Below are 19,155 nucleotides of genomic sequence, written 5' to 3'. Positions count from 1 at the left end.
GATTAAAGCATTTAATGTCAATGGCCATTCTAAGCTGAATGTGCCTGCTCTCGTCAGATCGCAGAAGTTAGACAGCTTAAGGCCTCGCTAGTACCAGTGTGGGAGACTGTCTGGGAATCCGTGGTGAGGTTGAATTTTTATTATGTCGTTTAGATTTTGTTTCACAATCGATTAAAAAGGACTATGGATTAAAGCATTTAATGTCAATGGCCATTCTAAGCTGAATGTCCCTGCTCTTGTCAGATCGCAGAAGTTACACAGCTTAAGGCCTCGCTGGTACCAGTGTGGGAGACTGTCTGGGAATCCGTGGAGCGGTTGACTTTTTATTATGTTGTTTAGATTTTGTTTCACAATAGATTAAATAGGACTATGGATTAAGGCTTTTAATGTCAATGGCCATTCTAAGCTGAATGTGCCTGCTCTCGTCAGATCGCAGAAGTTACACAGCTTAAGGCCTCGCTAGTACCAGTATGGGAGACTGTCTGGGAATCCGTGGTTCGGTTGACTTTTTATTATGTCGTTTAGATTTTGTTTCACAAGCGATTAAAAAGGACTATTGATTAAAGCATTTAATGTCATTGGCCATTCTAAGCTGAATGTGCCTGCTCTCGTTAGATCGCAGAAGTTACACAGCTTAAGGCCTCGCTAGTACCAGTGTGGGAGACTGTCTGGGAATCCATGGTGCGGTTGCCTTTTTATTATGTCGTTTAGAATTTGTTTCACAATCGATTAAAAATAATAATAAACTAAAGCTTTAAAAGTTAATAGCTATTCTTAGGTGAAATGTGCCTTTTCTCGTCAAATCGCAGATCAATAACACTTTAACACCTCGCTAGTACCAGTGTGGGAGACTTCCTGGGCTTCCGTGGTGCTGTTGACTTTTTATTATGTCGTTTAGAATTTCTTTCACAATTGTTTAAAAATAAAAATAGACTAAAGCTTTAAAAGTTAATAGCCATTCTAAGCTTAAATGTGCCTTTTCTCGTCAAATCGCCGATATATAACACTTTAAGTCCTCGCTAGTACGAGTGTGAGAGACTGTCTGGGAATCCGAGGTGCGGTTGACTTTTTATTATGTCGTTTAGATTTGTTTCACAATCGATTAAAATGGACTATGGATTAAAGTATTTAATGTCAATGGCCGTTCTAAGCTGAATGTGCCTGCTCTTGTCAGATCGCAGAAGTTATACAGCTTAAGGCCTCGCTAGTACCAGCGTGGGAGACTGTCTGGGAATCTGTGGTGCGGTTGCCTTTTTATTATGTCGTTTATATTTTGTTTCACAATCGATTAAAAAGGACTATGGATTAAAGCATTTAATGTGAATGGCCATTCTAAGCTGAATGTGCCTCCTCTCGTTAGATCGCAGAAGTTACACAGCTTAACGCCTCGCTAGTACCAGTGTGGGAGACTGTCTGGGAATCCGTGGTGCGGTTGACTTTTTATTATGTCGTTTAGATTTTGTTTCACAATAGATTAAATAGGACTATGGATTAAAGCATTTAACGTCAATGGCCATTCTAAGCTGAATGTGCCTGCTCTCGTCAGATCGCAGAAGTTACACAAGTTAAGGCCTCGCTAGTACGAGTGTGGGAGACTGTCTGGGAATCCGTGGTGCGGTTGAATTTTTATTATGTTGTTTAGATTTTGTTTCACAATCGATTAAAAAGTACTATGGATTAAAGCATTTAATGTCAATGGCCATTCTAAGCTGAATGTCCCTGCCCTCGTCAGATCGCAGAAGTTACACAGCTTAAGGCCTCGCTAGTACCAGTGTGGGAGACTGTCTTGGAATCCGTGGTGCGGTTGACTTTTTATTATGTCGTTTAGATTTTGTTTCACAATCGATTAAAAAGGACTATGGATTAAAGAATTTAATGTCAATGGCCATTATAAGCTGAATGTGCCTGCTCTCGTCAGATCGCAGAAGTTACACAGCTTAAGGCCTCGCTAGTACTAGTGTGGGAGACTGTCTGGGAATCCGTGGTGCGGTTGACTTTTTATTATGTCGTTTAGATTTTGTTTCACAATCGATTAAAAAGGACTATGGATTAAAGCATTTAATGTCAATGGCCATTCTAAGCTGAATGTGCCTGCTCTCGTCAGATCGCAGAAGTTACACAGCTTAAGGCCTCGCTAGTACCAGTGTGGGAGACTGTCTGGGAATCCGTGTTGCGGTTGACTTTTTATTATGTTGTTTAGATTTTGTTTCACAATAGATTAAATAGGACTATGGATTAAGGCTTTTAATGTCAATGGCCATTCTAAGCTGAATGTGCCTGCTCTCGTCAGATCGCAGAAGTTACACAGCTTAAGGCCTCGCTAGTACCAGTGTGGGAGACTGTCTTGGAATCAGTGGTGCGGTTGCCTTTTTATTATGTCGTTTATATTTTGTTTCACAATCGATTAAAAAGGACTATGGATTAAAGCATTTAATGTGAATGGCCATTCTAAGCTAAATGTGCCTGCTCTCGTTAGATCGCAGAAGTTACACAGCTTAACGCCTCGCTAGTACCAGTGTGGGAGACTGTCTGGGAATCCGTGGTGCGGTTGACTTTTTATTATGTCGTTTAGATTTTGTTTCACAATAGATTAAATAGGACTATGGATTAAAGCATTTAATGTCAATGGCCATTCTAAGCTGAATGTGCCTGCTCTCGTCAGATCGCAGAAGTTACACAGGTTAAGGCCTCGCTAGTACGAGTGTGGGAGACTGTCTGGGAATCCGTGGTGCGGTTGAATTTTTATTATGTCGTTTAGATTTTGTTTCACAATCGATTAAAAAGGACTATGGATTAAATCATTTAATGTCAATGGCCATTCTAAGCTGAATGTCCCTGCTCTCGTCAGATCGCAGAAGTTACACAGCTTAAGGCCTCGCTAGTACCAGTGTGGGAGACTGTCTGGGAATCCGTGGTGCGGTTGACTTTTTATTATGTCGTTTAGATTTTGTTTCACAATCGATTAAAAAGGACTATGGATTAAAGAATTTAATGTTAATGGCCATTATAAACTGAATGTGCCTGCTCTCGTCAGAACGCAGAAGTTACACAGCTTAAGGCCTCGCTAGTACCAGTGTGGGAGACTGTCTGGGAATCCGTGGTGCGGTTGAAATTTTATTATGTCGTTTAGATTTTGTTTCACAATCGATTAAAAAGGACTATGGATTAAAGCATTTCATGTCAATGGCCATTCTAAGCTGAATGTCCCTGCTCTCGTCAGATCCCAGAAGTTACACAGCTTAAGGCCTCGCTAGTACCAGTGTGGGAGACTGTCTGGGAATCCGTGGTGCGGTTGACTTTTTATTATGTTGTTTCGATTTTGTTTCACAATAGATTAAATAGGACTATGGATTAAGGCCTTTAATGTCAATGGCCATTCTAAGCTGAATGTGCCTGCTCTCGTCAGATCGCTGAAGTTACACAGCTTAAGGCCTCGCTAGTACCAGTGTGGGAGACTGTCTGGGAATCTGTGGTGCGGTTGACTTTTTATTATGTCGTTTAGATTTTGTTTCACAATCGATTAAAAAGGACTATGGATTAAAGCATTTAATGTCAATGGCCATTTTAAGCTGAATGTGCCTGCTCTCGTTAGATCGCAGAAGTTACACAGCTTAATACCTCGCTAGTACCAGTGTGGGAGACTGTCTGGGAATCCGTGGTGCGGTTGACATTTTATTATGTCGTTTAGATTTTGTTTCACAATAGATTAAATAGGACTATGGATTAAAGCATTTAACGTCAATGGCCATTCTAAGCAGAATGTGCCTGCTCTCGTCAGATCGCAGAAGTTACACAGCTTAAGGCCTCGCTAGTACCAGTGTGGGAGACTGTCTGGGAATCCATGGTGCGGTTGACTTTTTATTATGTCGTTTAGATTTTGTTTCACAATCGATTAAAAAGAACTATGGATTAAAGCATTTAATGTCAATGGCCGTTCTAAGCTGAATGTGCCTGCTCTCGTCAGATCGCAGAAGTTACACAGCTTAAGGCCTCGCTAGTACCAGTGTGGGAGACTGTCTGGGGATCCGTGGTGCGGTTGACTTCTTATTATGTCGTTTAGATTTTGTTTCACAATAGATTAAATAGGACTATGGATTAAAGCATTTAACGTCAATGGCCATTCTAAGCTGAATGTGACTGCTCTCGTCAGAACGCAGAAGTTACACAGCTTAAGGCCTCGCTAGTACCAGTGTGGGAGACTGTCTGGGAATCCGTGATGTGGTTGAATTTTTATTATGTCGTTTAGATTTTGTTTCACAATCGATTAAAAAGGACTTTGGATTAAAGCATTTAATGTCAATGGCCATTCTAAGCTGAATGTCCCTGCTCTCGTCAGATCACAGTACTTACACAGCTTAAGGCCTCGCTAGTACCAGTGTGGGAGACTGTCTGGGAATCCGTGGTGCGGTTGACTTTTTATTATGTTGTTTAGATTTTGTTTCACAATAGATTAAATAGGACTATGGATTAAGGCTTTTAATGTCAATGGGCATTCTAAGCTAAATGTGCCTGCTCTCGTCAGATCGCAGAAGTTACACAGCTTAAGGCCTCGCTAGTACCAGTGTGGGAGACTGTCTGGGAATCCGTGGTGCGGTTGACTTTTTATTATGTCGTTTAGATTTTGTTTCACAATCGATTAAAAAGGACTATGGATTAAAGCATTTAATGTCAAAGGCCATTCTAAGCTGAATGTGCCTGCTCTCGTCAGATCGCAGAAGTTACACAGCTTAAGGCCTCGCTAGTACCAGTGTGGGAGACTGTCTGGGAATCCGTGGTGTGGTTGACTTTTTATTATGTTGTTTAGATTTTGTTTCACAATAGATTAAATAGGACTATGGATTAAGGCTTTTAATGTCAATGGCCATTCTAAGCTGAATGTGGCTGCTCTCGTCAGATTGCAGAAGTTACACAGCTTATGGCCTCGCTAGTACAAGTGTGGGAGACTGTCTGGGAATCCGTGGTGCGGTTGACATTTTATTATGTCGTTTAGATTTTGTTTCACAATAGATTAAATAGGACTATGGATTAAAGCATTTAACGTCAATGGCCATTCTAAGCTGAATGTGCCTGCTCTTGTCAGATCGCAGAAGTTACACAGCTTAAGGCCTCGCTAGTACCAGTGTGGGAGACTGTCTGGGAATCCGTGGTGCGGTTGAATTTTTATTATGTCGTTTAGATTTTGTTTCACAATCGATTAAAAAGGACTATGGATTAATGCATTTAATGTCAATGGCCATTCTAAGCTGAATGTCCCTGCTCTCGTCAGATCGCAGAAGTTACACAGCTTAAGGCCTCGCTAGTACCAGTGTGGGAGACTGTCTGGGAATCCGTGGTGCGGTTGACTTTTTATTATGTTGTTTAGATTTTGTTTCACAATAGATTAAATAGGACTATGGATTAAGGCTTTTAATGTCAATGGCCATTCTAATCTGAATGTGCCTGCTCTCGTTAGATTGCAGAAGTTACACAGCTTAAGGCCTTGCTAGTACCAGTGTGAGAGACTGTCTGGGAATCCGTGGTGAGGTTGACTTTTTATTATGTCGTTTAGATTTTGTTTCACAATCGATTAAAAAGGACTATGGATTAAAGCATTTAATGTCAATGGCCATTCTAAGCTGAATGTCCCTGCTCTCGTCAGATCGCAGAAGTTACACAGCTTAAGGCCTCACTAGTACCATTGTGGGAGACTGTCTGGGAATCCGTGGTGCGGTTGACTTTTTATTATGTCGTTTAGATTTTGTTTCACAATCGATTAAAAAGGACTATGGATTAAAGCATTTAAAGTCAATTGCCATTCTAAGCTGAATGTGCCTGCTCTCGTCAGATCGCAGAAGTTACACAGCTTAAGGCCTCGCTAGTACCAGTGTGGGAGACTGTCTGTGAATCCGTGGTGCGGTTGACTTTTTATTATGTCGTTTAGATTTTGTTTCACAATCGATTAAAAAGGACTATGGATTAAAGCATTTAATGTCAATGGCCATTCTAAGCTGAATGTTCCTGCTCTCGTTAGATCGCAGAAATTACACAGCTTAACGCCTCGCTAGTACCAATGTGGGAGACTGTCTGGGAATCCGTGGTGCGGTTGACTTTTTATTATGTCGTTTAGATTTTGTTTCACAATAGATTAAATAGGACTATGGATTAAAGCATTTAACGTCAATGGCCATTCTAAGCTGAATGTGCCTGCACTCGTCAGATCGCAGAAGTTACACAGCTTAAGGCCTCGCTAGTACCAGTGTGGGAGACTGTCTGGGAATCCGTGGTGCGGTTGACTTTTTATTATGTCGTTTAGATTTTGTTTCACAATCGATTAAAAAGGACTATGGATTAAAGCATTTAATGTCAATGGCCATTCTAAGCTGAATGTGCCTGCTCTCGTTAGATCGCAGAAGTTACACAGCTTAAGGCCTCGCTAGTACCAGTGTATGAGACTGTCTGGGAATCCGTGGTGCGGTTGACTTTTTATTATGTTGTTTAGATTTTGTTTCACAATCGATTAAAAAGGACTATGGATTAAAGCATTTAATGTCAATGGCCATTCTAAGCTGAATGTCCCTTCTCTCGTCAGATCGCAGAAGTTACACAGCTTAAGACCTCGCTAGTACCAGTGTGGGAGACTGTCTGGGAATCCGTGGTGAGGTTGACTTTTTATTATGTCGTTTAGATTTTGTTTCACAATCGATTAAAAAGGACTATGGATTAAAGCTTTTAATGTCAATGGCCATTCTAAGCTGAATGTGCCTGCTCTCGTTAGATCGCAGAAGTTACACAGTTTAAGGCCTCGCTAGTACCAGTGTGGGAGACTGTCTGGGAATCCGTGGTGCGGTTGACTTTTTATTATGTCGTTTAGATTTTGTTTCACAATCGATTAAAAAGGACTATGGATTAAAGCATTTAATGTCAATGGCCATTCTAAGCTGAATGTCCCTGCTCTCGTCAGATCGCAGAAGTTACACAGCTTAAGGCCTCGCTTGTACCAGTGTGGGAGACTGTCTGGGAATCCGTGGTGCGGTTGACTTTTTATTATGTTGTTTAGATTTTGTTTCACAATAGATTAAATAGGACTATGGATTAAGGCTTTAATGTCAATGGCAATTCTAAGCTGAATGTCCCTGCTCTCGTCAAATCGCAGAAGTTACACAGCTTAAGACCTCGCTAGTACCATTGTGGGAGACTGTCTGGGAATCCGTGGTGCGGTTGACTTTTTATTATGTCGTTTAGATTTTGTTTCACAATCGATTAAAAAGGACTATGGATTAAAGCATTTAATGTCAATGGCCATTCTAAGCTGAATGTGCCTGCTCTCGTCAGATCGCAGAAGTTACACAGCTTAAGGCCTCGCTAGTACCAGTGTGGGAGACTGTCTGGGAATCCATGGTGCGGTTGAGTTTTTATTATGTCGTTTAGATTTTGTTTCACAATCGATTAAAAGGACTATGGATTAAAGCATTTAATGTCAATGGCCATTCTAAGCTGAATGTGCCTGCTCTCGTCAGATCGCAGAAGTTACACAGCTTAAGGCCTCGCTAGTACCAGTGTGGGAGACTGTCTGGGAATCCGTGGTGCGGTTGACTTTTTATTATGTCGTTTAGATTTTGTTTCACAATCGATTAAAAAGGACTATGGATTAAAGCATTTAATGTCAATGGCCATTCTAAGCTGAATGTCCCTGCTCTCGTCAGATCGCAGAAGTTACACAGCTTAAGGCCTCGCTAGTACCAGTGTGGGAGACTGTCTGGGAATCCGTGGTGCGGTTGACTTTTTATTATGTCGTTTAGATTTTGTTTCACAATAGATTAAATAGGACTATGGATTAAAGCATTTAACATCAATGGCCATTCTAAGCTGAATGTACCTGCTCTCGTCAGAACGCAGAAATTACACAGCTTAAGGCCTCGCTAGTACCAGTGTGGGAGACTGTCTGGGAATCCGTGGTGCGGTTGAATTTTTATTATGTCGTTTAGATTTTGTTTCACAATCGATTAAAAAGGACTATGGATTATAGCATTTATTGTCAATGGCCATTCTAAGCTGAATGTCCCTGCTCTCGTCAGATTAAAGAAGTTACACAGCTTAAGGCCTCGCTAGTACCAGTCTGGGAGACTGTCTGGGAGTCCGTGGTGCGGTTGACTTTTTATTATGTCGCTTAGATTTTGTTTCACAATCGATTAAAAAGGACTATGGATTAAAGCATTTAATGTCAATGGCCATTCTAAGCTGAATGTCCCTGCTCTAGTCAGATCGCAGAAGTTACACAGCTTAAGGCCTCGCTAGTACCAGTGTGGGAGACTGTCTGGGAATCCGTGGTGCGGTTGCCTTTTTATTATGTCGTTTAGATTTTGTTTCACAATCGATTAAAAAGGACTATGGATTAAAGCATTTAATGTCAATGGCCATTCTAAGCTGAATGTCCCTGCTCTCGTCAGATCGCAGAAGTTACACAGCTTAAGGCCTCGCTAGTACCAGTGTGGGAGACTGTCTGGGAATCCGTGGTGCGGTTGACTTTTTATTATGTCGTTTAGATTTTGTTTCACAATAGATTAAATAGGACTATGGATTAAAGCATTTAACATCAATGGCCATTCTAAGCTGAATGTACCTGCTCTCGTCAGAACGCAGAAATTACACAGCTTAAGGCCTCGCTAGTACCAGTGTGGGAGACTGTCTGGGAATCCGTGGTGCGGTTGAATTTTTATTATGTCGTTTAGATTTTGTTTCACAATCGATTAAAAAGGACTATGGATTATAGCATTTATTGTCAATGGCCATTCTAAGCTGAATGTCCCTGCTCTCGTCAGATTAAAGAAGTTACACAGCTTAAGGCTTCGCTAGTACCAGTCTGGGAGACTGTCTGGGAGTCCGTGGTGCGGTTGACTTTTTATTATGTCGTTTAGATTTTGTTTCACAATCGATTAAAAAGGACTATGGATTAAAGCATTTAATGTCAATGGCCATTCTAAGCTGAATGTGCCTGCTCTAGTCAGATCGCAGAAGTTACACAGCTTAAAGCCTCGCTAGTACCAGTGTGGGAGACTGTCTGGGAATCCGTGGTGCGGTTGAATTTTTATTATGTCGTTTAGATTTTGTTTCACAATAGATTAAATAGGACTATGGATTAAAGCATTTAACGTCAATGGCCATTCTAAGCTGAATGTGCCTGCTCTCGTCAGATCGCAGAAGTTACACAGCTTAAGGCCTCGCTAGTACCAGTGTGGGAGACTGTCTGGGAATCCGTGGTGCAGTTGACTTTTTATTATGTCGTTTAGATTTTGTTTCACAATAGATTAAATAGGACTATGGATTAAAGCATTTAACGTCAATGGCCATTCTAAGCTGATTGTGCCTGCTCTCGTCAGAACGCAGAAGTTACACAGCTTAAGGCCTCGCTAGTACCAGTGTGGGAGACTGTCTGGGAATCCGTGGTGCGGTTGAATTTCTATTATGTCGTTTAGATTTAGTTTCACAATCGATTAAAAAGTACTATGGATTAAAGCATTTAATGTCAATGGCCATTCTAAGCTGAATATCCCTGCTCTCATCAGATTGCAGAAGTTACACAGCTTAAGGCCTCGCTAGTACCAGTGTGGGAGACTGTCTGGGAATCCGTGGTGCGGTTGACTTTTTATTATGTTGTTTAGATTTTGTTTCACAATAGATTAAATAGGACTATGGACTATGGACTATGGACTAAAGCTTTTAATGTCAATGGCCATTCTAAGCTGAATGTGCCTGCTCTCGTCAGATCGCATAAGTTACACAGCTTAAGGCCTCGCTAGTACCAGTGTGGGAGACTGACTGGGAATCCGTGGTGCGGTTGACTTTTTATTATGTCGTTTAGATTTTGTTTCACAATCGATTAAAAAGGACTATGGATTAAAGCATTTAAAGTCAATGGCCATTCTAAGCTGAATGTGCCTGCTCTCGTTAGATCGCAGAAGTTACACAGCTTAAGGCCTCGCTAGTACCAGTGTGGGAGACTGTCTGGGAATCCGTGGTGCAGTTGACTTTTAATTATGTCGTTTAGATTTTGTTTCACAATCGATTAAAAAGGACTATGGATTAAAGCATTTAAAGTCAATGGCTATTCTAAGCTGAATGTGCCTGCTCTCGTTAGATCGCAGAAGTTACACAGCTTAATGCCTCGCTAGTACCAGTGTGGGAGACTGTCTGGGAATCCGTGGTGCGGTTGACTTTTTATTATGTCGTTTAGATTTTGTTTCACAATCAATTAAATAGGACTATGGATTAAAGCATTTAACGTCAATGGCCATTCTAAGCTGAATGTGCCTGCTCTCGTCAGAACGCAGAAGTTACACAGCTTAAGGCCTCGCTAGTACCAGTGTGGGAGACTGTCTGGGAATCCGTGGTGCGGTTAAATTTTTATTATGTCGTTTAGATTTTGTTTCACAATCGATTAAAAAGGACTATGGATTAAAGCATTTAATGTCAATGGCCATTCTAAGCTGAATGTCCCTGCTCTCGTCAGATCGCAGAAGTTACACAGCTTAAGGCCTCGCTAGTACCAGTGTGGGAGACTGTCTGGGAATCCGTGGTGCGGTTGACTTTTTATGATGTTGTTTAGATTTTGTTTCACAATAGATTAAATAGGACTATGGATTAAGGCTTTTAATGTCAATGGCCATTCTAAGCTGAATGTGCCTGCTCTCGTCAGATCGCAGAAGTTACACAGCTTAAGGCCTCGCTAGTACCAGTGTGGGAGACTGTCTGTGAATCCGTGGTGCGGTTGACATTTTATTATGTCGTTTAGATTTTGTTTCACAATCGATTAAAAAGGACTATGGATTAAAGCATTTAATGTCAATGGCCATTCTAAGCTAAATGTGCCTGCTCTCGTTAGATCGCAGAAGTTACACAGCTTAACGCCTCGCTAGTACCAGTGTGGGAGACTGTCTGGGAATCTGTGTTGCGGTTGAATTTTTATTATGTCGTTTAGATTTTGTTTCACAATCGATTAAAAAGGACTATGGATTAAAGCATTTAATGTCAATGGCCATTCTAAGCTGAATGTCCCTGCTCTCGTCAGATCGCAGAAGTTACACAGCTTAAGGCCTCGCTAGTACCAGTGTGGGAGACTGTCTGGGAATCCGTGGTGCGGTTGACTTTTTATTATGTCGTTTAGATTTTGTTTCACAATCGATTAAAAAGGACTATGGATTAAAGCATTTAATGTCAATGGCCATTCTAAGCTGAATGTCCCTGCTCTAGGCAGATCGCAGAAAATACACAGCTTAAGGCCTCGCTAGTACCAGTGTGGGAGACTGTCTGGGAATCCGTGGTGCGGTTGAATTTTTATTATGTTGTTTAGATTTTGTTTCACAATAGAATAAATAGGACTATGGATTAAGGCTTATAATGTCAATGGCCATTCTAAGCTGAATGTGCCTGCTCTCGTCAGATCGCAGAAGTTACACAGCTTAAGGCCTCGCTAGTACCAGTGTGGGAGACTGTCTGGGAATCCGTGGTGCGGTTGACTTTTTATTATGTCGTTTAGATTTTGTTTCACAATAGATTAAATAGGACTATGGATTAAAGCATTTAACGTCAATGGCCATTCTAAGCTGATTGTGCCTGCTCTCGTCAGAACGCAGAAGTTACACAGCTTAAGGCCTCGCTAGTACCAATGTGGGAGACTGTCTGGGAATCCGTGGTGCGGTTGAATTTTTATTATGTCGTTTAGATTTTGTTTCACAATAGATTAAATAGGACTATGGACTAAGGCTTTTAATGTCAATGGCCATTCTAAGCTGAATGTGCCTGCTCTCGTCAGATCGCAGAAGTTACACAGCTTAAGGCCTCGCTAGTACCAGTGTGGGAGACTGTCTGGGAATCCGTGGTGCGGTTGACTTTTTATTATGTCGTTTAGATTTTGTTTCACAATCGATTAAAAAGGACTATGGATTAAAGCATTTAAAGTCAATGGCCATTCTAAGCTGAATGTGCCTGCTCTCGTTAGATCGCAGAAGTTACACAGCTTAATCCCTCGCTAGTACCAGTGTGGGAGACTGTCTGGGAATCCGTGGTGCGGTTGACTTTTTATTATGTCGTTTAGATTTTGTTTCACAATCGATTAAAAAGGACTATGGATTAAAGCATTTAATGTCAATGGCCATTCTAAGCTGAATGTGCCTGCTCTCGTCAGATCGCAGAAGTTACACAGCTTAAGGCCTCGCTAGTACCAGTGTGGGAGACTGGCTGGGAATCCGTGGTGCGGTTGAATTCTTATTATGTCGTTTAGATTTTGTTTCACAATCGATTAAATAGGACTATGGATTAAAACATTTAACGTCAATGGCCATTCTAAGCTGAATGTGCCTGCTCTCGTCAAAACGCAGAAGTTACACAGCTTAACGCCTCGCTAGTACCAGTGTGGGAGACTGTCTGGGAATCCGTGGTGCGGTTGACTTTTTATTATGTCGTTTAGATTTTGTTTCACAATAGATTAAATAGGACTATGGATTAAAGCATTTAACGTCAATGGCCATTCTAAGCTGAATGTGCCTGCTCTCGTCAGATCGCATAAGTTACACAGCTTAAGGCCTCGCTAGTACCAGTGTGGGAGACTGTCTGGGAATCTGTGTTGCGGTTGAATTTTTATTATGTCGTTTAGATTTTGTTTCACAATCGATTAAAAAGGACTATGGATTAAAGCATTTAATGTCAATGGCCATTCTAAGCTGAATGTGCCTGCTCTCGTCAGATCGCAGAAGTTACACAGCTTAAGGCCTCGCTAGTACCAGTGTGGGAGACTGTCTGGGAATCCGTGGTGCGGTTGACTTTTTATTATGTCGTTTAGATTTTGTTTCACAATCGATTAAAAAGGACTATGGATTAAAGCATTTAATGTCAATGGCCATTCTAAGCTGAATGTGCCTGCTCTCGTCAGATCGCAGAAGTTACACAGCTTAAGGCCTCGCTAGTACCAGTGTGGGAGACTGTCTTGGAATCCTTGGTGAGGTTGACTTTTTATTATGTTTAGATTTTGTTTCACAATCGATTAAAAAGGACTATGGATTAAAGCATTTAATGTCAATGGCTATTCTAAGCTGAATGCTCCTGCTCTCGTCAGATCGCAGAAGTTACACAGCTTAAGGCCTCGCTAGTACCAGTGTGGGAGACTGTCTGGGAATCCGTGGTGCGGTTGCATTTTTATTATGTCGTTTAGATTTTGTTTCACAATAGATTAAATAGGACTATGGATTAAAGCATTTAACGTCAATGGCCATTCTAAGCTGAATGTGCCTGCTCTCGTCAGAACGCAGAAGTTACACAGCTTAAGGCCTCGCTAGTACCAGTGTGGGAGACTGTCTGGGGATCCGTGGTGCGGTTGAATTTTTATTATGTCGTTTAGATTTTGTTTCACAATCGATTAAAAAGGACTATGGATTAAAGCATTTAATGTCAATGGCCATTCTAAGCTGAATGTCCCTGCTCTCATCAGATCGCAGAAGTTACACAGCTTAAGGCCTCGCTAGTACCAGTGTGGGAGACTGTCTGGGAATCTGTGGTGCGGTTTACTTTTTATTATATTGTTTAGATTTTGTTTCACAATCGATTAAAAAGGACTATGGATTAAAGCATTTAATGTCAATGGCCATTCTTAGCTGAATGTCCCTGCTCTCGTCAGATCGCAGAAGTTACACAGCTTAAGGCCTCGCTAGTACCAGTGTGGGAGACTGTCTGGGAATCCGTGGTGCGGTTGACTTTTTATTATGTCGTTTAGATTTTGTTTCACAATCGATTAAAAAGGACTATGGATTAAAGCATTTAATGTCAATGGCCATTCTAAGCTGAATGTGCCTGCTCTCGTCAGATCGCAGAAGTTACACAGCTTAAGGCCTCGCTAGTACCAGTGTGGGAGACTGTCTGTGAATCCGTGGTGCGGTTGACTTTTTATTATGTCGTTTAGATTTTGTTTCACAATTGATTAAAAAGGACTATGGATTAAAGCATTTAATGTCAATGGCCATTCTAAGCTGAATGTGCCTGCTCTCGTCAGATCGCAGAAGTTACACAGCTTAAGGCCTCGCTAGTACCAGTGTGGGAGACTGTCTGGGAATCCGTGGTGCGGTTGACTTTTTATTATGTCGTTTAGATTTTGTTTCACAATAGATTAAATAGGACTATGGATTAAAGCATTTAACGTCAATGGCCATTCTAAGCTGATTGTGCCTGCTCTCGTCAGAACGCAGAAGTTACACAGCTTAAGGCCTCGCTAGTACCAATGTGGGAGACTGTCTGGGAATCCGTGGTGCGGTTGAATTTTTATTATGTCGTTTAGATTTTGTTTCACAATAGATTAAATAGGACTATGGACTAAGGCTTTTAATGTCAATGGCCATTCTAAGCTGAATGTGCCTGCTCTCGTCAGATCGCAGAAGTTACACAGCTTAAGGCCTCGCTAGTACCAGTGTGGGAGACTGTCTGGGAATCCGTGGTGCGGTTGACTTTTTATTATGTCGTTTAGATTTTGTTTCACAATCGATTAAAAAGGACTATGGATTAAAGCATTTAAAGTCAATGGCCATTCTAAGCTGAATGTGCCTGCTCTCGTTAGATCGCAGAAGTTACACAGCTTAATCCCTCGCTAGTACCAGTGTGGGAGACTGTCTGGGAATCCGTGGTGCGGTTGACTTTTTATTATGTCGTTTAGATTTTGTTTCACAATCGATTAAAAAGGACTATGGATTAAAGCATTTAATGTCAATGGCCATTCTAAGCTGAATGTGCCTGCTCTCGTCAGATCGCAGAAGTTACACAGCTTAAGGCCTCGCTAGTACCAGTGTGGGAGACTGGCTGGGAATCCGTGGTGCGGTTGAATTCTTATTATGTCGTATAGATTTTGTTTCACAATCGATTAAATAGGACTATGGATTAAAGCATTTAACGTCAATGGCCATTCTAAGCTGAATGTGCCTGCTCTCGTCAAAACGCAGAAGTTACACAGCTTAACGCCTCGCTAGTACCAGTGTGGGAGACTGTCTGGGAATCCGTGGTGCGGTTGACTTTTTATTATGTCGTTTAGATTTTGTTTCACAATAGATTAAATAGGACTATGGATTAAAGCATTTAACGTCAATGGCCATTCTAAGCTGAATGTGCCTGCTCTCGTCAGATCGCAGAAGTTACACAGCTTAAGGCCTCGCTAGCACCAGTGTGGGAGACTGTCTGGGAATCCGTGGTGCGGTTGACTTTTTATTATGTCGTTTAGATTTTGTTTCACAATCGATTAAAAAGGACTATGGATTAAAGCATTTAATGTCAATGGCCATTCTAAGCTGAATGTGCCTTCCCTCGTTAGATCGCAGAAGTTACACAACTTAACGCCTCGCTAGTACCAGTGTGGGAGACTGTCTGGGAATCCGTGGTGCGGTTGACTTTTTATTATGTCGTTTAGATTTTGTTTCACAATAGATTAAATAGGACTATGGATTAAAGCATTTAACGTCAAATGGCCATTCTAAGCTGAATGTGCCTGCTCTCGTCAGATCGCAGAAGTTACACAGCTTAAGTCCTCGCTAGTACCAGTGTGGGAGACTGTCTGGGAATCCGTGGTGCGGTTGAATTTTTATTATGTCGTTTAGATTTTGTTTCACAATCGACTAAAAAGGACTATGGATTAAAGAATTTAATGTCAATGGCCATTCTAAGCTGAATGTCCCTGCTCTCGTCAGATCGCAGAAGTTACACAGCTTAAGGCCTCGTTAGAACCAGTGTGGGAGACTGTCTGGGAATCCGTGGTGCGGTTGACTTTTTATTATGTCGTTTAGATTTTGTTTCACAATCGATTAAAAAGGACTATGGATTAAAGCATTTAATGTCAATGGCCATTCTAAGCTGAATGTGCCTGCTCTCGTCAGATCGCAGAAGTTACACAGCTTAAGTCCTCGCTAGTACCAGTGTGGGAGACTGTCTGGGAATCCGTGGTGCAGTTGACTTTTTATTATGTCGTTTAGATTTTGTTTCACAATAGATTAAATAGGACTATGGATTAAAGCATTTAACGTCAATGGCCATTCTAAGCTGAATGTGCCTGCTCTCGTCAGAACGCAGAAGTTACACAGCATAAGGTCTCGCTAGTACCAGTGTGGGAGACTGTCTGGGAATCCGTGGTGCGGTTGAATTTTTATTATGTCGTTTAGATTTTGTTTCACAATCGATTAAAAAGGACTGTGGATTAAAGCATTTAATGTCAATGGCCATTCTAAGCTGAATGTCCCTGCTCTCGTCAGATCGCAGAAGTTACACAGCTTAAGGCCTCGCTAGTACCAGTGTGGGAGACTGTCTGGGAATCCGTGGTGCGGTTGACTTTTTATTATGTTGTTTAGATTTTGTTTCACAATAGATTAAATAGGACTATGGATTAAGGCTTTTAATGTCAATGGCCATTCTAAACTGAATGTGCCTGCTCTCGTCAGTTCGCAGAAGTTACACAGCTTAAGGCCTCGCTAGTACCAGTGTGGGAGACTGTCTGGGAATCCGTGGTGCGGTTGACTTTTTATTATGTCGTTTAGATTTTGTTTCACAATCGATTAAAAAGGACTATGGATTAAAGCATTTAATGTCAATGGCCATTCTAAGCTGAATGTGCTTCCTCTCGTCAGATTGCAGAAGTTACACAGCTTAAGGCCTCGCTAGTACCAGTGTTGGAGACTGTCTGTGAATCCGTGGTGCGGTTGACTTTTTATTATGTCGTTTAGATTTTGTTTCACAATAGATTAAATAGGACTATGGATTAAAGCATTTAACTTCAATGGCCATTCTAAGCTGAATGTGCCTGCTCTCGTCAGAACGCAGAAGTTACACAGCTTAAGGCCTCGCTAGTACCAGTGTGGGAGACTGTCTGGGAATCCGTGGTGCGGTTGAATTTTTATTATGTCGTTTAGATTTTGTTTCACAATCGATTAAAAAGGACTATGGATTAAAGCATTTAATGTCAATGGCCATTCTAAGCTGAATGTCCCTGCTCTCGTCAGATCGCAGAAGTTACACAGCTTAAGGCCTCGCTAGTACCAGTGTGGGAGACTGTCTGGGAATCCGTGGTGCGGTTGACTTTTTATTATGTTGTTTAGATTTTGTTTCACAATAGATTAAATAGGACTATGGATTAAGGCTTTTAATGTCAATGGCCATTCTAAGCTGAATGTGCCTGCTCTCGTCAGATCGCAGAAGTTACACAGCTTAAGGCCTCGCTAGTACCAGTGTGGGAGACTGTCTGTGAATCCGTGGTGCGGTTGACATTTTATTATGTCGTTTAGATTTTGTTTCACAATCGATTAAAAAGGACTATGGATTAAAGCATTTAATGTCAATGGCCATTCTAAGCTAAATGTGCCTGCTCTCGTTAGATCGCCGAAGTTACACAGCTTAACGCCTCGCTAGTACCAGTGTGGGAGACTGTCTGGGAATCTGTGTTGCGGTTGAATTTTTATTATGTCGTTTAGATTTTGTTTCACAATCGATTAAAAAGGACTATGGATTAAAGCATTTAATGTCAATGGCCGTTCTAAGCTGAATGTCCCTGCTCTCGTCAGATCGCAGAAGTTACACAGCTTAAGGCCTCGCTAGTACCAGTGTGGAAGACTGTCTGGGAATCCGTGGTGCGGTTGAATTTTTATTATGTTGTTTAGATTTTGTTTCACAATAGAATAAATAGGACTATGGATTAAGGCTTATAATGTCAATGGCCATTCTAAGCTGAATGTGCCTGCTCTCGTCAGATCGCAGAAGTTACACAGCTTAAGGCCTCGCTAGTACCAGTGTGGAAGACTGTCTGGGAATCCGTGGTGCGGTTGAATTTTTATTATGTTGTTTAGATTTTGTTTCACAATAGAATAAATAGGACTATGGATTAAGGCTTATAATGTCAATGGCCATTCTAAGCTGAATGTGCCTGCTCTCGTCAGATCGCAGAAGTTACACAGATTAAGGCATCGCTAGTACCAGTGTGGGAGACTGTCTGGGAATCCGTGGTGCGGTTGACTTTTTATTATGTCGTTTAGATTTTGTTTCACAATAGATTAAATAGGACTATGGATTAAAGCATTTAACGTCAATGGCCATTCTAAGCTGATTGTGCCTGCTCTCGTCAGAACGCAGAAGTTACACAGCTTAAGGCCTCGCTAGTACCAGTGTGGGAGACTGTCTGGGAATCCGTGGTGCGGTTGAATTTTTATTATGTCGTTTAGATTTAGTTTCACAATCGATTAAAAAGTACTATGGATTAAAGCATTTAATGTCAATGGCCATTCTAAGCTGAATATCCCTGCTCTCATCAGATTGCAGAAGTTACACAGCTTAAGGCCTCGCTAGTACCAGTGTGGGAGACTGTCTGGGAATCCGTGGTGCGGTTGACTTTTTATTATGTTGTTTAGATTTTGTTTCACAATAGATTAAATAGGACTATGGACTAAGGTTTTTAATGTCAATGGCCATTCTAAGCTGAATGTGCCTGCTCTCGTCAGATCGCAGAAGTTACACAGCTTAAGGCCTCGCTAGTACCAGTGTGGGAGACTGTCTGGGAATCCGTGGTGCGGTTGACTTTTTATTATGTCGTTTAGATTTTGTTTCACAATCGATTAAAAAGGACTATGGATTAAAGCATTTAAAGTCAATGGCCATTCTAAGCTGAATGTGCCTGCTCTCGTTAGATCGCAGAAGTTACACAGCTTAATGCCTCGCTAGTACCAGTGTGGGAGACTGTCTGGGAATCCGTGGTGCGGTTGACTTTTTATTATGTCGTTTAGATTTTGTTTCACAATCGATTAAAAAGGACTATGGATTAAAGCATTTAGTGTCAATGGCCATTCTAAGCTGAATGTGCCTGCTCTCATCAGATCGCAGAAGTTACACAGCTTAAGGCCTCGCTAGTACCAGTGTGGGAGACTGGCTGGGAATCCGTGGTGCGGTTGAATTCTTATTATGTCGTTTAGATTTTGTTTCACAATCGATTAAATAGGACTATGGATTAAAGCATTTAACGTCAATGGCCATTCTAAGCTGAATGTCCCTGCTCTCGTCAGATCGCAGAAGTTACACAGCTTAAGGCCTCGCTAGTACCAGTGTGGGAGACTGTCTGGGAATCTGTGGTGCGGTTGACTTTTTATTATGTCGTTTAGATTTTGTTTCACAATCGAT

General features: G+C 41.5%; 82 pseudogenes; all 82 read left to right on the top strand.

The window, feature by feature from the left end:
• The first annotated feature begins 16 nt into the window (after positions 1 to 16).
• On the top strand, positions 17 to 135 carry LOC142678865 (5S ribosomal RNA; annotated as a pseudogene).
• A 67-nt stretch (positions 136 to 202) lies between these two features.
• On the top strand, positions 203 to 321 carry LOC142679293 (5S ribosomal RNA; annotated as a pseudogene).
• A 67-nt stretch (positions 322 to 388) lies between these two features.
• LOC142678168 (5S ribosomal RNA) lies at positions 389 to 507 on the top strand (annotated as a pseudogene).
• A 67-nt stretch (positions 508 to 574) lies between these two features.
• LOC142679271 (5S ribosomal RNA) lies at positions 575 to 693 on the top strand (annotated as a pseudogene).
• A 440-nt stretch (positions 694 to 1,133) lies between these two features.
• On the top strand, positions 1,134 to 1,252 carry LOC142679310 (5S ribosomal RNA; annotated as a pseudogene).
• Positions 1,253 to 1,691: 439 nt separating this feature from the next.
• Positions 1,692 to 1,810, top strand: LOC142678891 (5S ribosomal RNA; annotated as a pseudogene).
• Positions 1,811 to 1,877: 67 nt separating this feature from the next.
• LOC142678327 (5S ribosomal RNA) lies at positions 1,878 to 1,996 on the top strand (annotated as a pseudogene).
• A 67-nt stretch (positions 1,997 to 2,063) lies between these two features.
• On the top strand, positions 2,064 to 2,182 carry LOC142678506 (5S ribosomal RNA; annotated as a pseudogene).
• Positions 2,183 to 2,249: 67 nt separating this feature from the next.
• Positions 2,250 to 2,368, top strand: LOC142678912 (5S ribosomal RNA; annotated as a pseudogene).
• Positions 2,369 to 2,621: 253 nt separating this feature from the next.
• On the top strand, positions 2,622 to 2,740 carry LOC142679093 (5S ribosomal RNA; annotated as a pseudogene).
• Positions 2,741 to 2,807: 67 nt separating this feature from the next.
• Positions 2,808 to 2,926, top strand: LOC142679924 (5S ribosomal RNA; annotated as a pseudogene).
• A 253-nt stretch (positions 2,927 to 3,179) lies between these two features.
• Positions 3,180 to 3,298, top strand: LOC142678494 (5S ribosomal RNA; annotated as a pseudogene).
• A 67-nt stretch (positions 3,299 to 3,365) lies between these two features.
• Positions 3,366 to 3,484, top strand: LOC142678324 (5S ribosomal RNA; annotated as a pseudogene).
• A 67-nt stretch (positions 3,485 to 3,551) lies between these two features.
• On the top strand, positions 3,552 to 3,670 carry LOC142678972 (5S ribosomal RNA; annotated as a pseudogene).
• Positions 3,671 to 3,737: 67 nt separating this feature from the next.
• Positions 3,738 to 3,856, top strand: LOC142678863 (5S ribosomal RNA; annotated as a pseudogene).
• Positions 3,857 to 3,923: 67 nt separating this feature from the next.
• On the top strand, positions 3,924 to 4,042 carry LOC142678841 (5S ribosomal RNA; annotated as a pseudogene).
• A 253-nt stretch (positions 4,043 to 4,295) lies between these two features.
• On the top strand, positions 4,296 to 4,414 carry LOC142679202 (5S ribosomal RNA; annotated as a pseudogene).
• A 67-nt stretch (positions 4,415 to 4,481) lies between these two features.
• On the top strand, positions 4,482 to 4,600 carry LOC142678877 (5S ribosomal RNA; annotated as a pseudogene).
• A 67-nt stretch (positions 4,601 to 4,667) lies between these two features.
• On the top strand, positions 4,668 to 4,786 carry LOC142678566 (5S ribosomal RNA; annotated as a pseudogene).
• Positions 4,787 to 5,039: 253 nt separating this feature from the next.
• On the top strand, positions 5,040 to 5,158 carry LOC142678840 (5S ribosomal RNA; annotated as a pseudogene).
• A 67-nt stretch (positions 5,159 to 5,225) lies between these two features.
• Positions 5,226 to 5,344, top strand: LOC142679923 (5S ribosomal RNA; annotated as a pseudogene).
• A 253-nt stretch (positions 5,345 to 5,597) lies between these two features.
• LOC142677816 (5S ribosomal RNA) lies at positions 5,598 to 5,716 on the top strand (annotated as a pseudogene).
• Positions 5,717 to 5,783: 67 nt separating this feature from the next.
• Positions 5,784 to 5,902, top strand: LOC142677748 (5S ribosomal RNA; annotated as a pseudogene).
• Positions 5,903 to 5,969: 67 nt separating this feature from the next.
• Positions 5,970 to 6,088, top strand: LOC142678903 (5S ribosomal RNA; annotated as a pseudogene).
• A 67-nt stretch (positions 6,089 to 6,155) lies between these two features.
• On the top strand, positions 6,156 to 6,274 carry LOC142677851 (5S ribosomal RNA; annotated as a pseudogene).
• Positions 6,275 to 6,341: 67 nt separating this feature from the next.
• Positions 6,342 to 6,460, top strand: LOC142678492 (5S ribosomal RNA; annotated as a pseudogene).
• A 253-nt stretch (positions 6,461 to 6,713) lies between these two features.
• LOC142677818 (5S ribosomal RNA) lies at positions 6,714 to 6,832 on the top strand (annotated as a pseudogene).
• A 67-nt stretch (positions 6,833 to 6,899) lies between these two features.
• LOC142678044 (5S ribosomal RNA) lies at positions 6,900 to 7,018 on the top strand (annotated as a pseudogene).
• Positions 7,019 to 7,270: 252 nt separating this feature from the next.
• LOC142678900 (5S ribosomal RNA) lies at positions 7,271 to 7,389 on the top strand (annotated as a pseudogene).
• A 66-nt stretch (positions 7,390 to 7,455) lies between these two features.
• On the top strand, positions 7,456 to 7,574 carry LOC142679339 (5S ribosomal RNA; annotated as a pseudogene).
• A 67-nt stretch (positions 7,575 to 7,641) lies between these two features.
• LOC142679922 (5S ribosomal RNA) lies at positions 7,642 to 7,760 on the top strand (annotated as a pseudogene).
• Positions 7,761 to 7,827: 67 nt separating this feature from the next.
• LOC142679767 (5S ribosomal RNA) lies at positions 7,828 to 7,946 on the top strand (annotated as a pseudogene).
• Positions 7,947 to 8,199: 253 nt separating this feature from the next.
• LOC142678969 (5S ribosomal RNA) lies at positions 8,200 to 8,318 on the top strand (annotated as a pseudogene).
• Positions 8,319 to 8,385: 67 nt separating this feature from the next.
• LOC142679921 (5S ribosomal RNA) lies at positions 8,386 to 8,504 on the top strand (annotated as a pseudogene).
• A 67-nt stretch (positions 8,505 to 8,571) lies between these two features.
• LOC142679766 (5S ribosomal RNA) lies at positions 8,572 to 8,690 on the top strand (annotated as a pseudogene).
• Positions 8,691 to 9,129: 439 nt separating this feature from the next.
• On the top strand, positions 9,130 to 9,248 carry LOC142679774 (5S ribosomal RNA; annotated as a pseudogene).
• A 67-nt stretch (positions 9,249 to 9,315) lies between these two features.
• Positions 9,316 to 9,434, top strand: LOC142678054 (5S ribosomal RNA; annotated as a pseudogene).
• A 67-nt stretch (positions 9,435 to 9,501) lies between these two features.
• On the top strand, positions 9,502 to 9,620 carry LOC142678069 (5S ribosomal RNA; annotated as a pseudogene).
• An 81-nt stretch (positions 9,621 to 9,701) lies between these two features.
• On the top strand, positions 9,702 to 9,820 carry LOC142678538 (5S ribosomal RNA; annotated as a pseudogene).
• Positions 9,821 to 9,887: 67 nt separating this feature from the next.
• On the top strand, positions 9,888 to 10,006 carry LOC142679863 (5S ribosomal RNA; annotated as a pseudogene).
• Positions 10,007 to 10,073: 67 nt separating this feature from the next.
• LOC142678926 (5S ribosomal RNA) lies at positions 10,074 to 10,192 on the top strand (annotated as a pseudogene).
• A 67-nt stretch (positions 10,193 to 10,259) lies between these two features.
• Positions 10,260 to 10,378, top strand: LOC142678498 (5S ribosomal RNA; annotated as a pseudogene).
• A 67-nt stretch (positions 10,379 to 10,445) lies between these two features.
• On the top strand, positions 10,446 to 10,564 carry LOC142679920 (5S ribosomal RNA; annotated as a pseudogene).
• A 67-nt stretch (positions 10,565 to 10,631) lies between these two features.
• LOC142678161 (5S ribosomal RNA) lies at positions 10,632 to 10,750 on the top strand (annotated as a pseudogene).
• Positions 10,751 to 11,003: 253 nt separating this feature from the next.
• LOC142679919 (5S ribosomal RNA) lies at positions 11,004 to 11,122 on the top strand (annotated as a pseudogene).
• Positions 11,123 to 11,375: 253 nt separating this feature from the next.
• On the top strand, positions 11,376 to 11,494 carry LOC142679328 (5S ribosomal RNA; annotated as a pseudogene).
• A 67-nt stretch (positions 11,495 to 11,561) lies between these two features.
• LOC142678312 (5S ribosomal RNA) lies at positions 11,562 to 11,680 on the top strand (annotated as a pseudogene).
• Positions 11,681 to 11,747: 67 nt separating this feature from the next.
• Positions 11,748 to 11,866, top strand: LOC142679316 (5S ribosomal RNA; annotated as a pseudogene).
• Positions 11,867 to 11,933: 67 nt separating this feature from the next.
• Positions 11,934 to 12,052, top strand: LOC142679321 (5S ribosomal RNA; annotated as a pseudogene).
• Positions 12,053 to 12,119: 67 nt separating this feature from the next.
• On the top strand, positions 12,120 to 12,238 carry LOC142678385 (5S ribosomal RNA; annotated as a pseudogene).
• A 67-nt stretch (positions 12,239 to 12,305) lies between these two features.
• LOC142679161 (5S ribosomal RNA) lies at positions 12,306 to 12,424 on the top strand (annotated as a pseudogene).
• Positions 12,425 to 12,677: 253 nt separating this feature from the next.
• LOC142679304 (5S ribosomal RNA) lies at positions 12,678 to 12,796 on the top strand (annotated as a pseudogene).
• A 250-nt stretch (positions 12,797 to 13,046) lies between these two features.
• On the top strand, positions 13,047 to 13,165 carry LOC142678500 (5S ribosomal RNA; annotated as a pseudogene).
• Positions 13,166 to 13,232: 67 nt separating this feature from the next.
• Positions 13,233 to 13,351, top strand: LOC142678726 (5S ribosomal RNA; annotated as a pseudogene).
• Positions 13,352 to 13,418: 67 nt separating this feature from the next.
• Positions 13,419 to 13,537, top strand: LOC142678317 (5S ribosomal RNA; annotated as a pseudogene).
• A 67-nt stretch (positions 13,538 to 13,604) lies between these two features.
• Positions 13,605 to 13,723, top strand: LOC142677703 (5S ribosomal RNA; annotated as a pseudogene).
• A 67-nt stretch (positions 13,724 to 13,790) lies between these two features.
• On the top strand, positions 13,791 to 13,909 carry LOC142677940 (5S ribosomal RNA; annotated as a pseudogene).
• Positions 13,910 to 13,976: 67 nt separating this feature from the next.
• On the top strand, positions 13,977 to 14,095 carry LOC142679292 (5S ribosomal RNA; annotated as a pseudogene).
• Positions 14,096 to 14,162: 67 nt separating this feature from the next.
• LOC142678311 (5S ribosomal RNA) lies at positions 14,163 to 14,281 on the top strand (annotated as a pseudogene).
• A 67-nt stretch (positions 14,282 to 14,348) lies between these two features.
• On the top strand, positions 14,349 to 14,467 carry LOC142679280 (5S ribosomal RNA; annotated as a pseudogene).
• Positions 14,468 to 14,534: 67 nt separating this feature from the next.
• On the top strand, positions 14,535 to 14,653 carry LOC142679320 (5S ribosomal RNA; annotated as a pseudogene).
• Positions 14,654 to 14,720: 67 nt separating this feature from the next.
• Positions 14,721 to 14,839, top strand: LOC142678384 (5S ribosomal RNA; annotated as a pseudogene).
• A 67-nt stretch (positions 14,840 to 14,906) lies between these two features.
• LOC142679160 (5S ribosomal RNA) lies at positions 14,907 to 15,025 on the top strand (annotated as a pseudogene).
• Positions 15,026 to 15,092: 67 nt separating this feature from the next.
• Positions 15,093 to 15,211, top strand: LOC142678547 (5S ribosomal RNA; annotated as a pseudogene).
• A 254-nt stretch (positions 15,212 to 15,465) lies between these two features.
• LOC142679213 (5S ribosomal RNA) lies at positions 15,466 to 15,584 on the top strand (annotated as a pseudogene).
• A 67-nt stretch (positions 15,585 to 15,651) lies between these two features.
• Positions 15,652 to 15,770, top strand: LOC142678810 (5S ribosomal RNA; annotated as a pseudogene).
• Positions 15,771 to 15,837: 67 nt separating this feature from the next.
• On the top strand, positions 15,838 to 15,956 carry LOC142678150 (5S ribosomal RNA; annotated as a pseudogene).
• A 67-nt stretch (positions 15,957 to 16,023) lies between these two features.
• LOC142679127 (5S ribosomal RNA) lies at positions 16,024 to 16,142 on the top strand (annotated as a pseudogene).
• Positions 16,143 to 16,209: 67 nt separating this feature from the next.
• On the top strand, positions 16,210 to 16,328 carry LOC142679918 (5S ribosomal RNA; annotated as a pseudogene).
• A 67-nt stretch (positions 16,329 to 16,395) lies between these two features.
• LOC142678730 (5S ribosomal RNA) lies at positions 16,396 to 16,514 on the top strand (annotated as a pseudogene).
• Positions 16,515 to 16,767: 253 nt separating this feature from the next.
• Positions 16,768 to 16,886, top strand: LOC142680039 (5S ribosomal RNA; annotated as a pseudogene).
• A 67-nt stretch (positions 16,887 to 16,953) lies between these two features.
• On the top strand, positions 16,954 to 17,072 carry LOC142679915 (5S ribosomal RNA; annotated as a pseudogene).
• Positions 17,073 to 17,139: 67 nt separating this feature from the next.
• Positions 17,140 to 17,258, top strand: LOC142678160 (5S ribosomal RNA; annotated as a pseudogene).
• A 253-nt stretch (positions 17,259 to 17,511) lies between these two features.
• On the top strand, positions 17,512 to 17,630 carry LOC142679249 (5S ribosomal RNA; annotated as a pseudogene).
• A 67-nt stretch (positions 17,631 to 17,697) lies between these two features.
• On the top strand, positions 17,698 to 17,816 carry LOC142678655 (5S ribosomal RNA; annotated as a pseudogene).
• Positions 17,817 to 17,883: 67 nt separating this feature from the next.
• Positions 17,884 to 18,002, top strand: LOC142678913 (5S ribosomal RNA; annotated as a pseudogene).
• A 67-nt stretch (positions 18,003 to 18,069) lies between these two features.
• LOC142678052 (5S ribosomal RNA) lies at positions 18,070 to 18,188 on the top strand (annotated as a pseudogene).
• Positions 18,189 to 18,255: 67 nt separating this feature from the next.
• On the top strand, positions 18,256 to 18,374 carry LOC142678068 (5S ribosomal RNA; annotated as a pseudogene).
• A 67-nt stretch (positions 18,375 to 18,441) lies between these two features.
• Positions 18,442 to 18,560, top strand: LOC142678232 (5S ribosomal RNA; annotated as a pseudogene).
• Positions 18,561 to 18,627: 67 nt separating this feature from the next.
• Positions 18,628 to 18,746, top strand: LOC142678682 (5S ribosomal RNA; annotated as a pseudogene).
• A 67-nt stretch (positions 18,747 to 18,813) lies between these two features.
• Positions 18,814 to 18,932, top strand: LOC142678099 (5S ribosomal RNA; annotated as a pseudogene).
• Positions 18,933 to 18,999: 67 nt separating this feature from the next.
• LOC142677822 (5S ribosomal RNA) lies at positions 19,000 to 19,118 on the top strand (annotated as a pseudogene).
• The last annotated feature ends 37 nt before the right edge of the window (positions 19,119 to 19,155 follow it).

The sequence above is a fragment of the Rhinoderma darwinii genome (genome assembly GCF_050947455.1).
Source record: "Rhinoderma darwinii isolate aRhiDar2 chromosome 2 unlocalized genomic scaffold, aRhiDar2.hap1 SUPER_2_unloc_55, whole genome shotgun sequence".
Lineage (NCBI taxonomy): Eukaryota > Metazoa > Chordata > Amphibia > Anura > Rhinodermatidae > Rhinoderma > Rhinoderma darwinii.
Note: the sequence above shows the minus strand (reverse complement) of the source record. Positions and strands in the feature narration are given on the sequence as shown.